The following is an 11947-nucleotide window of genomic DNA, read 5'->3' as shown; positions in this document are numbered from 1 at the left end:
TCCTGGATTGGGATGTTGGTTTGAAAGCGGTTTTGATTCTCTTGATGGCCAACCTGAAGCTGTGGTCACTCAGCATCCTGCCTGTCCTCCTGTGCTTGGCCCTTTCCCTCATGGTAAATTCAACTCCTTTGGTCTCTTTTTCTTCACTACCCCAATAAATAACCAATTAGTCGATAACAGCTCAAGACCTTGGTAATTTCTCTACATCCATCTTTGTTTTTCTCTATTATTAATAAAAACAAATTCATCTCCTATTTCACCAAGGTTTCAGAGCAAATGACAAGCTAGTATCTTCAGCTTTGCTACACAGAGAGGAAACTAAAGGCTCAGAAATATAAAGTGTCTTTTGCAAAGGCAAAAATTTGAGTGGCAAAAGAATCTCGAACGAGACTCTTTTGAGGTTGGATTCCAAGTTCTCAAACTTCGGCCTCCCCCCTGGCAAAAGTTTGGCAGTCTTCATTGGAACTGATTCCTTTTTTTTTCCGTCTCAAAAAGCCTGCCACTCAAGGAAGGAAGAGAAAACCACTGTCAGTCACCCACGGGAGGCGGAGCCTGCTTCCAGCTGCAACCAGTGGAAAGTTACCCGATTTTGTTTTTCTCTGTTTGCAAAGCCCCGTTTTGCAGCCTGTATCTGAGTACAAACATTAGGGATTTCAGACATTCTAAGCTGAACTTCAACCTTGCAGGATTCAAATCTATCTTATCTTAAAAGAATGCATCCCCTATAATTAAAAAAAAAAAAAGTCATTTTAAAGCAGCAGAGGCAGGTGTTCTGTGATTTGCTGGAAGAAGTTTGTTAAGGATTATAAATAGGGCAAGATTTACCCTTTCTCTGAAATTCAAAATCCTTGCAAGTACCATGGCTGGGAATTTAAAGGAAATCATCTGAAAGTTGAACATTTGTCTTCACCATGGTTTTCCAAATGAAAGGGAAACTGTCTCGGCAAAAACGCATCAACTTTCAGAGACCGAGCAAAGCTGGTGAAAGCGACCCGGATGTTCATGCGGTGAGGCCTGGGTGTGGGGGGAACCTGTCCTGCTGTTTGAAAGAATATCTATATTGGGGACTTGGGACTCTGTGTCACTGAAAAGGTGAAAAACCAACAGTAGTTCTGAAAAGAAATACGGTTGCTGCAACCAGGAGAAGCAGATTTAAAAGTACAAAGCAAGTTATCCCAGGCAGGACCAGCGAGGCGTCAGGGTGACACCAGAGCCATTGAACAAAGCTGGAGCCGGGCGACCTCCACAGGACCCACGCCAATGTTTTTGTCCCACTTCAGGATGAACATTTGGGCTTTTACCATATGAATGTGCCAGCCTTCACAAGGCCATGGCCAATCCCTCAGCCCTCCCGGAGCACCCTGGTCTTTTCTAGGAACAAGTTCTCAGTTTGATCTCAGGTGGTTGGAGGGAAGGGACCAGAAGCAGGACCAAAGATAGGGGCAAACTTGGGACTCATTTCTTTTTTTTTCGCGGTACGCGGGCCTCTCACTGCTGTGGCCTCTCCCACCGCGGAGCACAGGCTCCGGAAGCGCACGCTCAGCGGCCATGGCTCACGGGCCCAGCCGCTCCGCGGCATGTGGGATCTTCCCGGACCGGGGCACGAACCCGTGTCCCCTGCATCGGCAGGCGGACTCTCAACCACTGTGCCACCAGGGAAGCCCGGGACTCATTTCTTGACATCAGTTCTTAGGGAAGAAGAAGAAACGCCAGAGCATATTTGCTTTCCCTTCCAATTCTGTGTAGGGCAAAATGGCAACATACCCACTAGTTAAGGCTGCCTCTTCTTCCCAGAGGGTCATGAGCTTCGACCAGGATAAATGCGATCTGAAGTGAGGACTGGTTCTTACTAGAGAGGATAACAAATAGCTTCTTTTCAAAGCGTAAGAAGGCAAAACAGCAAAGTGGCCTGAGGAGGAAAAGAAATTATCAGAAACATTAAAGATAATAGCAGCTGACAGACTAGTTTAGGGCCAGGGGCAGCCTCCAGTGGTGGTGGTTGTTATTGCCTTTGTATGGCTCTCTCTTTTATCTGTCTTTTTTTTTTTTTTTTTTTTTTTTAACCAGGATGTAAACTCCATTTGTCTCGCTCACCATTGTGATACCAGAGCTGAACAGGTAAGGAGGGGCTTAATAAATCATTGTTGGCGTGAACGAGTAAGTAGATTGTAACTACGTCAGAAACGATTGGTTCAAGAGGAGCGTGAGATTGGCTTCCAAATATTGGCCGAGAGCTTGAAGTAGGATGAGCCAAGGATATATTTAATAGGTTCCTATGATCAGGTGACTTTTCTGGATCTAGAAATCTGAGGAGGTGACAGTGTAATAAACTGCGGTCTTCCTGTGAGGAAGGAGTTAAACGGGTTTAAACCTGGGTTTCTGAGGGAAATACTGTGCTCAGCAGGGGCAGGGCCTCCATTTCGGCCCCAGGAGGGGGACGCAGGCCTTCCAGTCCTGCTTAGTGAGCTTGACCAAAGGTGACGATGACTAAGGGCTAAGGTCGTGCCCTCCCACCCTCCAAATCGATACTTTAATGTGACTTATCAGAAAGAGAAAGAACTGTTTACTTTAAAACCCTGGATCCCATAAAGGGAGCGGGGAAAGGCCTAAACCCCACAGAAGCTCAGGGCTGGCGCCCATGGCCACCCCCATACAGCCAGGAGAGGGGAGAACAGAAGGCACCATCCCACTGGCAGAGAAGGGACCCTGGGCCCGGAGAAGACATGAGGTGACTGGAAGGTAGGTGCCTCCCCACACACATTCCAGTGTCTTCCAACTCCCCTGTGTGATTTAGGCTGTTCCTCTGGGGGGCCACTGACTTTGAGAAGTGAGGGTGAGCTGCCACCCAGGTGTTTACAAACACCCTACAGCACCTAAGCAATGTGACATGTTACACACACCACAATGGAATCTGTCTGCCACGATTATTCTGCATCTTCAGAGAGCCTAAGAAAACTGGAGACTCTCCTAAAGATGCTTCTCCCCCCAGTGGAGGGAAAGGAGAAGGTGAAGGAGGGGGGAGGAGTCTAGGGCCTGGAGGTGGCATGGCCTTGGAGTGGCCGTATATGAAGCCATTTCCTGTTTTATGATGGTCTGATTTAACAGTAACACCAAGGCCTTCAAACAAGATTCCACCCGTAGGATACCTGGAATTAGGAGGTTTGTTTGCCCAGAAGTCCTTCCCTTCCCCCTGTTTCAGGGCAAGCACAACCGCAGGGCTCCCTCCATTTTGTTTCTCAACTTCTAAAACTCCAACATTGGAGCTTTTCCTCTGTCCAACTGGTATTGTTCCCTGAACAGCACTGGAAATAGCTGGACACCTGCATAGAAATGAAACTGGTTCCTAGGAACCCCCAGGCCTCAGCAGTTGTCTTTGAAAAGAGTCTATGAAGACCTCAACTTGGCTGAGAATTTGCTCAGTGATCCCCTCTCACCTCTGGTTGGCGATAACGGGCATAATGGACACATGCATAAACTTTCCTGATTTCCCCTCTAGATGGATTTCAATGAGAAAAGAAATGCTTCCTTGCTCCCTATGGAAAAGAACATTCTATTTTAAAATTTCCATGTGCTTTCAAAATGACAAGACTCAGGCATATGCAACTGACTTCTTTTGTCTTCTAGACTATAATAGTCTAAAAGAATCAAATTGACGTCTTTAACACACCTATTTGAAATGACAGGAAACGTGGATTTGGAATTAAAAAAAAGCATCACCATTTATCATTTGCTTTTTAAGAATCTTTCTTAGGTGCTGAAGGGTTAGGTTTGCAGCAAAGTGACACTTCACGGTCCTCAAGGCACTCGTTTCTCAGCCCTCTGGAGTTGGCCCTAGAATGTTCCCAGACCCTGGGAAATAAAATGTGAAAGCAAAGACAGGCCGCTCGTGCCCATATCTGACCTGAGAAAGCATAGGGAGTTTTGTGATATTCCTGGTGCTTGTGAATCTCAGACATCTTACAGGGAGGTGTGATGCACGCAGAATACTTACAGGTTGGTGAATTCGCTAGAGGATTGGCTTTGTAAAGGCTTTCTTCTCAGTGAACTCCCTCTTCCTGCCCCCTCCCCATTTATGAAAAGAAACGCCCAACTTTAAAAAGAGTAAATCCAGCCTTGCCTGTTTTTCATACCCATGAACTCAATGGGAAAGCTGCAATCTGAATTGACCACAGCAGCTAGAAATGTCTAGAGATTCTGTCCAGGTTGGGAAGGTGAGGGAAGGGAGCCTGGGACACTGCACAGAAGTTTCATTTTAATAAAGAGCCATTTAGGAATGCCTGGTACTCAACCTCTCTCAGGAAGTAAGGCTCAAAGAGAGACAGTGGGAGATTTGTGTAGCTGAGATCAGAGGAGAGAAATTAAACACGATCCCCCGAGGCCTTTTCCAGCTGTGGAAAACTGCTGGCATTTGGACACATCACCCTGAATTAATTTCCAACCTCTTTATCTTTAAGGATTAATTTTTTTCACAGGAAATAACAGGTGTAATTATTTCCCAACCAGCTTATAAACTTTCTGAGTTTTTTTTATTAGCTGGAGCTATTTAAGTTCAGTTGTTAAATCTGAAAATGTGAAAGATTGTTTTAAACCTGCAGAATGAGAAGTGACTATTTAAATTTTTAAAACTATATCCAAGTAGATCCTGGCATTAACCACTTCCAATTTTTTTTTATTAGTGACATATTATTGGATGGCATTTGAAAAAAATGAAAACATTCTACTTGCCCATTTAAACTGCTTTGCAGGTTGACAGAATTCAACCGCTCCTGCAGAAACCATCAACGAAGTAATAAAAGATGATGGCTGTTATATTTTTAAATTGTTCCCAATCCAGGAACACAATAGGCACTCAATAAATGTGTCTGATTGATGCCATAATACCATAAAATAATTGTACTGCCTAATAAAGCATTTTGCTAATAATTTGCTAGGAAATTAGCCTGTGGCCCATCTCTCAGCCCAGCGCTAACTCTTCAAGCTTGTCGACAAGCAGAGTAGGAAGAGGGTAAATTCTAACCTCCCAGTTTCAGAAGAATGTTTTGCAAGAAGGGATTTTTATTAGGAAATCCACGCTAAAAAAAACTTCTTAAAAATGTTTACATTCTAATTATTTTTCTCATTACAAAACTATTCCATTAATTATAGAATGAATAAATGCAGAGAAGCAAAAGGAAAAAACAAAGCCATAATTCCATGGTTAATAGTTGATGTTTCTGCCCCAGGCATGTATGCCTTTTTTCACAGAAGGGGGCTCATACTGTGGATATAGTTTTGTAAACTACTTCTTCATTCGATAACAGCTCTTGAATCTCTTTCCAAGTCAATAAGCATTTTTCTACAACATCACCTTAAATGACTAGGGGGGACTATAATTATATCACACTTCTCCTATAATTGGACATTTAAGTTGTTTGCAATTCTTACTGTTATAAACGATGCCTCTCTGGACAACCTTATAGGTAAAGCTTTCTACAAATGGGTAGAAAAGAAAATCTTTTCTACAAATTCAAGGACTTTTTCCTTGCCATGAATATCCCGGACCAAAGAAATAGAGGTTTATTTGGAGGAGGATTTTGGTAAAGATTTACCATTAACACATTAACTACCTCCTCTCTTTTCTTCTTTCCCCTGTTTACTCTTCCTTCCCTTTTCTGTCTTTTGCAGGTTAACGAAAGCTTCAGGCTTTCAAGGCATACAAGGCCCACGTGGAGAAGTGCAGGAGGGCTCAGACGTTGCTATGAGCTTCTGAAGTGAAATGACCCCAGGAGCGTGACCGATAGAGAGCTCTCCAAGCGTGTCCTACCAGGACCTTTGTCACTAGTGAATTGATCACCTCCCGATGATTCTTTCCAACTGAGTTAAGAGATTTCTGGAGCCTCTCGCCATGGTCAGAACATCCCAAGAGTGACCAAGAACGGGGGCTTTCTGTTCTAGTCCCTCGGGCAAAGACAAAGCAGATGAGCCCGGCTAAGTTGTTAGGAGGCGCTGTAGGGAAGGGAAGAACCAGGGATGGTTAATCACACGAGTGTGTCCCCTGCGGCTGCACCCAGCGTGCCAGGGGTTTGCGGTAGCAAAGGGGGCCAGCTGGAACTCTAGAGCTGGTATTCGGTGTGAGTCTTGCCAGATGCCCAGGGGAAAATTCCCCCTGAAGACAGCAGGTCTAAGAATGAGACAGGTAGCGCTTTCCTGCCACCTTGCACCCTGAAAAGGCGAGCCAGGGTCACAGACAGGAACCAAAGGAGGTCAGTCTCTTCGTAGGAAGATGAGCAATCAACACAGTGAAAAAGAAAAGAAAAAACAGAAAAAGTCTGATGTTTTACACCTAAAATGAATATGCTAGATATCTCGATAAAACCGGAGAGAAAAAAAGAGGCGGGGTCAACACTCCAACCCCGCGGAAGCTGAGTGGCTTCCGTGGTGCGCTCTCAACCGCACGGGCCAGGTTGAAGAGGGTTGTTTCACAGTCTGCGTGTGAATAAGGGACATTTTTACTGAAAAAAAAGGCAGAAGGATTCATTTTCAAGTTAAGAATGGGCCCATTTTACGGCCGAAGCAATGCTCTGGTTAACAACTCAGTTATCTTGGGGAAAGAGTAAACTGGCCTCCACCCCTCTCCATTTCCAGCATTTTGGGGAAAAGAAAGGCTGAGATAAAATGCTTTATTTGCTCTCATGCTCCACTGTGGGCAGGAGATCATACATCAGTCAGAAACCTTTTTTTTTTTTTTAAACAAGAAATCAAGTAAACCAGAAGGAATTTATGCACAGGAGGCTCCCTTTTGCTAGAAAAGGAGTATTATTAACAAAAAAATGGAATGGTGCCCCTCTCTCCATTTTCCTCCTGTCCTTCCCTCCTCTCATCTATCACCCGCTACTGCAGTGGGAAACCACTGCGGTGAGTAAGATGTGACATCTGAGCCCCGTTGGATGCCTCTGTATCCAACAGCTGTTACTGAGAGTGGATTACAGCTCGTCTAAATGGTAGGTTCCCATGCAAAAGAATTGTTCTTAGACTGCAGAACTGACCACAGTTACTGATGATGGGTTGGGATAGATCGTGAGGAGAGAGTCAGCGAGGATCAATGAATCCAGTCATGTTATTACAGTTTATAATGTGGGCTTCCACTAAGTATTTGTTTCCTAAAATTGATTCCCTCTGGGGATTCTTTCTCTCTTAGCCCATTTATTTATTTATTTATTTATTTATTTTTGCGGTACGCGGGCCTCTCACTGCTGCGGCCTCTCCCGCTGCAGAGCACAGGCTCCGGACGCGCAGGCTCAGCGGCCATGGCTCACGGGCCCAGCCGCTCCGCGGCATGTGGGATCTTCCCGGACCGGGGCACGAACCCGTGTCCCCTGCATCGGCAGGCGGACTCCCAACCACTGTGCCACCAGGGAAGCCCCTCTTAGCCCTTTTAGAAAATTGACGCAAACAGATTTCTCCTTCATTTCTAGAGGAAGTCTTCCTTCCTGTTGCTGGGAGGACATTGTGGGTGGTAGCAGACCACAAGGCAGTGGGTCCCTTTATTAGCCTGTCTGTTCCACAGCACAGAAGTCCGACATCTTTGTTTCTTTCCATTGCTCAAGATGCTCCGACCCGTTATCCCTCTTTTTCTTTGCTCAGGTCTCTCTGTGGAGCTGGCGAGGCTCTCTGGTGATGCTCAGTGGCTATGGTGGAATGTGCAGGTGAAATTAACACTTTCACGGCTACCGATTTTCCTTAACAGAGCTGTGGAGTGTGACAATGGTGTTTGTGTCCAAACCATCAAACGCCATTATCACACTAAATAGCTACTGTTAGGCCATCCTTCCGCTCACTAAATGCCTTGACATCTGTTTGGTAGGGGCAAGAAGGTTCATCTTATAGCAGTGCTCCCAGGCCTGTGTAATTACTGAGGAAATTCTGGTCCTTTTGTGCTCATAACCAATATGTCATCTGAATGTTGCCTCTCATATGCTGTTGTTAAATAATTTAGCTGATGATGAATTTTCTTGTCTTCCTGAGTCAATAAAAAGATTGCAGCGTCCCCCAGAGCGCCCAGCACAAGGCTAGGCATGTGGTAGTTGTTCAACCCATGCTTATGGAAAACTAAAACCGGTGTATATCTAGGTTTCGTAAAGCCCATGCTTATAGGTAAAAAATTAAGTTGTGGGGGTCTTCTACTTGTCATCATAAAAAGACAACTTCTTAATAAACTTATACGTGGCCTAACTGACCTTTCAGAAATTCTAGAACATGTTTGATTTCTACTGATTTTAATCAATTACCAGGCTGATTACTGAATTTGTACACAAGGTCCTTCTTCCTTATGTTTCGATGAATTTCCATCAGGAAATTATACATGAACTGTGTGTGGGCTGTCATAGCAAATCCAAACATTTTAAACCCAATGTAGCTTCTGGGACACTTGGACCAGCCGGGTGGTCTGGTTTGAAACACATTCTTTCTCTGAGAGGTGTTTAAAGTAAGAAGTAGGTTCTGTTTATGCTGGGCTAAAACTTCTCTCCCGTGACTTGGCTCAATGAACTAGTATATGTTTAATCAAAATGAAAGGATTGGAGGGACCATCAGAGGCCAGTTCATTCGACCCTTCATTTATCAAATAAGTTGTGTGTTGAGGGGCTACCATGTGCCAGGCGCTGCCCTAGGCGCTGGGGTACTTTTACGTTAAGCGTGTCTGAGATCTCCAGGAATGGGCGTTCACTGGCTCACACTCTGCCTGGCACCATTCTGATTGTTCCAGTTACATTTATTAGGGAATCAAACGAGCAAAACTTTGCAAAATAATTCCAAGTCCCTTGCTGGAAAAGACCACGTGAGTGCAGTCCACATGCCTATGATACACGGTAAAGGTCCTGAGAAGCTTCCATCTGGAGAAGAAGAGGGCCATTCCTGCCTGGCCTGCGCCTCCTTCCCTTCCCATGTCCTCCCTCCTGGCATCACCCACGCTCGAGAGGAGACCCAGACGCCCCTGAAATAATTAATCCACTGACATTCCTTTCTTGTGTTTTTCTGGAGTGCACGCTAATGGAAGGAGAGTTGATAGAGGGTTCTACTGTTACACAAATCACCCCCAGGCACACCGTTTCACTTGACCCAGAAAAGGCAGGGCAGAGATGCCCGGATCGGGGCTCCTTCCACAGACAGAGTGGTCTGGTCATGCCAACCACAACTGAACGTGGGTCTCCTAAATCTAAGGTTCTATCGTTTACCTGGGTCCTTCCCTGGCCCGGTTATTCCACAGAACCTCACGCTTCACGACTGAGGCTGTGTAGAAACTGGGTTAATCCTACCAGCATTGGATCAGTATCCCCAGGCCCCCATCTGCTTTGTCAAGGGATTCTGAGGGAAGCGTGTAGAATAGGAGAGGGATGAGTCATAGGATAATATTTCTCTGAGAGTACTCTTCATGCAGGGAAAGCCAAATACTGTGAAACTCTGTAACGGTGAAGTGAAAGAGAAGGGAAGGGAAGGAACATCTAAGCAGTAGCTTGGAATCAAGAAGGGAGTGGCCAAACTACGAGGACACGGACCAGCCAACTCAGGGACCCAGCCAACTGCTGCAGCGTCGGCTGACGCAGAGCCACAGGCTCTGAATCATTCCCAGGCTCAGCGACAGCTCAAGGATGGCCTCACACATTGCTCCTCCCTCCCACTCACCCTGAGATTTTGCTCAGATGGAGTTAAGCAGGGAGCCAAAAAAAAGGGCATTCTGTATCTTTTCTACTAGGTTGACTCACATAACAGCTTATTACGATTCCTGCCTGGGTCCGTGCTGCATTCAGGGTTAGGGACCCGTTCTTTCTGCAGATCTACATGTAAGGAACACACACTGTGAAGCCGTGTCTACCAGTCCCACCGCTCCGATCTCTGATCACAGCATCCCTCGCTAGCCCAGCCTGCATCTCTCCAACTCCCCCTGGGAGTATTACTGCTGGTTGTCTGCAATAAGCATTCCTGGGGACACTTACTGACGCCGAATGTGGTTTGCAAGATGAAAGCGTTCACTAGGAAGTGTTGTTAAAATCACATGCAATCTGGGAGGCAACAGAGAAACCAGGCAGCCACGTTAAGATGTTTTCTTCCGCTCGAGACAGGCCTTACTTTGTGACCCATGCCAGTGAGGACCTGTGAATCCTTTCACCTTAGAACAGCGTGTACCTTGAATGTGACAGTTGGCACTCAGGGCCTGTCCAGTGTTCCATCCATCCCCAAAGGAGGTTCTGTGAAACAGCACAGCGGCTTCATATGTACATGGCTAGTCTACACCTTTTTCCTGGATGCTTCTTAAATCTGTGTTTTCTTCTTTGTATACTTCCTCGAATCAGAAGACAATAGATTGTTAGAACTGGAAACCAGTTTCCTCTTTGTTCCGATGAGGAAACTGAAGCCCAAAAAGGTTGAGGAACATGCCCAAGGCTGTCCCATCAGTCTGCGCCCAAGGTGGACCCAGGCCTCGCCACTTCATCCTGGTGGTGGTCTCTTGAGTGTCACCGCAAAGGGTGGGCACAAAAGGAAGTCAAACAGTGCTTGCTGGCTGAGTGACTAGATGCCACGTAAAGTCCCCTGCCCTTTTGTTCATCTGAGAAGTGTCTCCTTCCGGTTTCAAGGGGACACTCCCTAATTCGGTATTCTAGACTTCGGTGGATGGGTCCGTGATTACATGCTCTCCTTTCCCTGCGTCATCCACCATCGACTGGACAGATGTGGGTTGTGTGATGACTTTGTGTCTGGTATTGTCCTGGGCTCTGGGGACACAGAGGAGGAGACCAGGTCCCTTCCCCAAGTTGCTCTCAGTCCAGGAGTTGGATAGTCACCTAAACAAAGACATTGAGGCCTCGGGGAAGTAGATGGCATCATAGAGCCATAGTCAGGGTGCCCACAGACTTTAATGATGCCCTTTATTTCTTTTCAGATGAAGAAACACTGAATCTTTGAGTAATTTTTTTATTACTGTTGGGAAACTAATCGCTCTTGTTTATTTTGATGATTCAGTTGCCAACAGGTTGTAGACTGAGGGCACTCTGTTGAACTTGGGGGCACAGCTGTAACGGGAAGATCTCGTAGCTTTTACTGTGCCACTTGCTGGCTGCATGAGCAGCGTGGGATCTGTGGAGGGGCCTTAGGAGGAGTTAGGGGCTGGATTAGAATGCTTTTCAGGTATGTGTGTGAAGAATTTTTCTTTCTCACAGGCGCTAGGGAAGCTGTGAACTGGTTCTTTCACAGTGCAGGATGGGTTCACGTCACAGCACCCCGTCATTAGGCCATTTCCTCCCTTCCTGCCTCTTTCCCTATCATGAAAAGCCAACCCCAGAGCCACCAGTTGGATGCCTTACTGCCCCTCTGTTTCCCCTCCCTTGGTGCAGGCTCAAGGAAGCTGTTGGGTGCAAAGCCATGGCAGGAGCCCCCAGGGCCTGTGGGGAGGTAGAAGGAGTCCCCAGGGCCTGTGGGGACATCTACTTTCTTTAATATTCAAGCTTCCTTCCAAGCTTTCCGAAGGAAAAGGAAGGGTTTCAAGCCACATACAAGTTCACCAAAATGTAGTTGGCTAACGAAGATTCATTCCAAAGGGTCTGGTCATAAGATAACCTGATTTAGAAAGCAGGCCACCATATGTGTTCCACAGAAATGGTTTACGTGATGCAAATTTATCACATACTGAGAATATTTAAACACTATGCATAGGATACACCAAGATGAGGAAGACATTCATTCAACCGACATTCGACCATGTGTTCCTACTATGTGTCAGGTATTAAGCTACTCACTGAGAATTCAAAAATAAGATATTCTCCCCAGAGTACAGTGTATAGAATATGCAGTCTAGTGAGGATGCAGGCAAATGAATAAGAGAAGAGCTGAGCTGCAGATTCTTTGAAGTAGATACCGGATAACACGGGGGCGGGAAGGAAGAAACGCCATCTGTGGTGTGACAGAAAGGCATGAA

This window comes from Stenella coeruleoalba (genome assembly GCF_951394435.1).
Source record: "Stenella coeruleoalba genome assembly, chromosome: 14".
NCBI classification, from domain to species: domain Eukaryota; kingdom Metazoa; phylum Chordata; class Mammalia; order Artiodactyla; family Delphinidae; genus Stenella; species Stenella coeruleoalba.
This window is presented reverse-complemented; position numbering follows the sequence as displayed.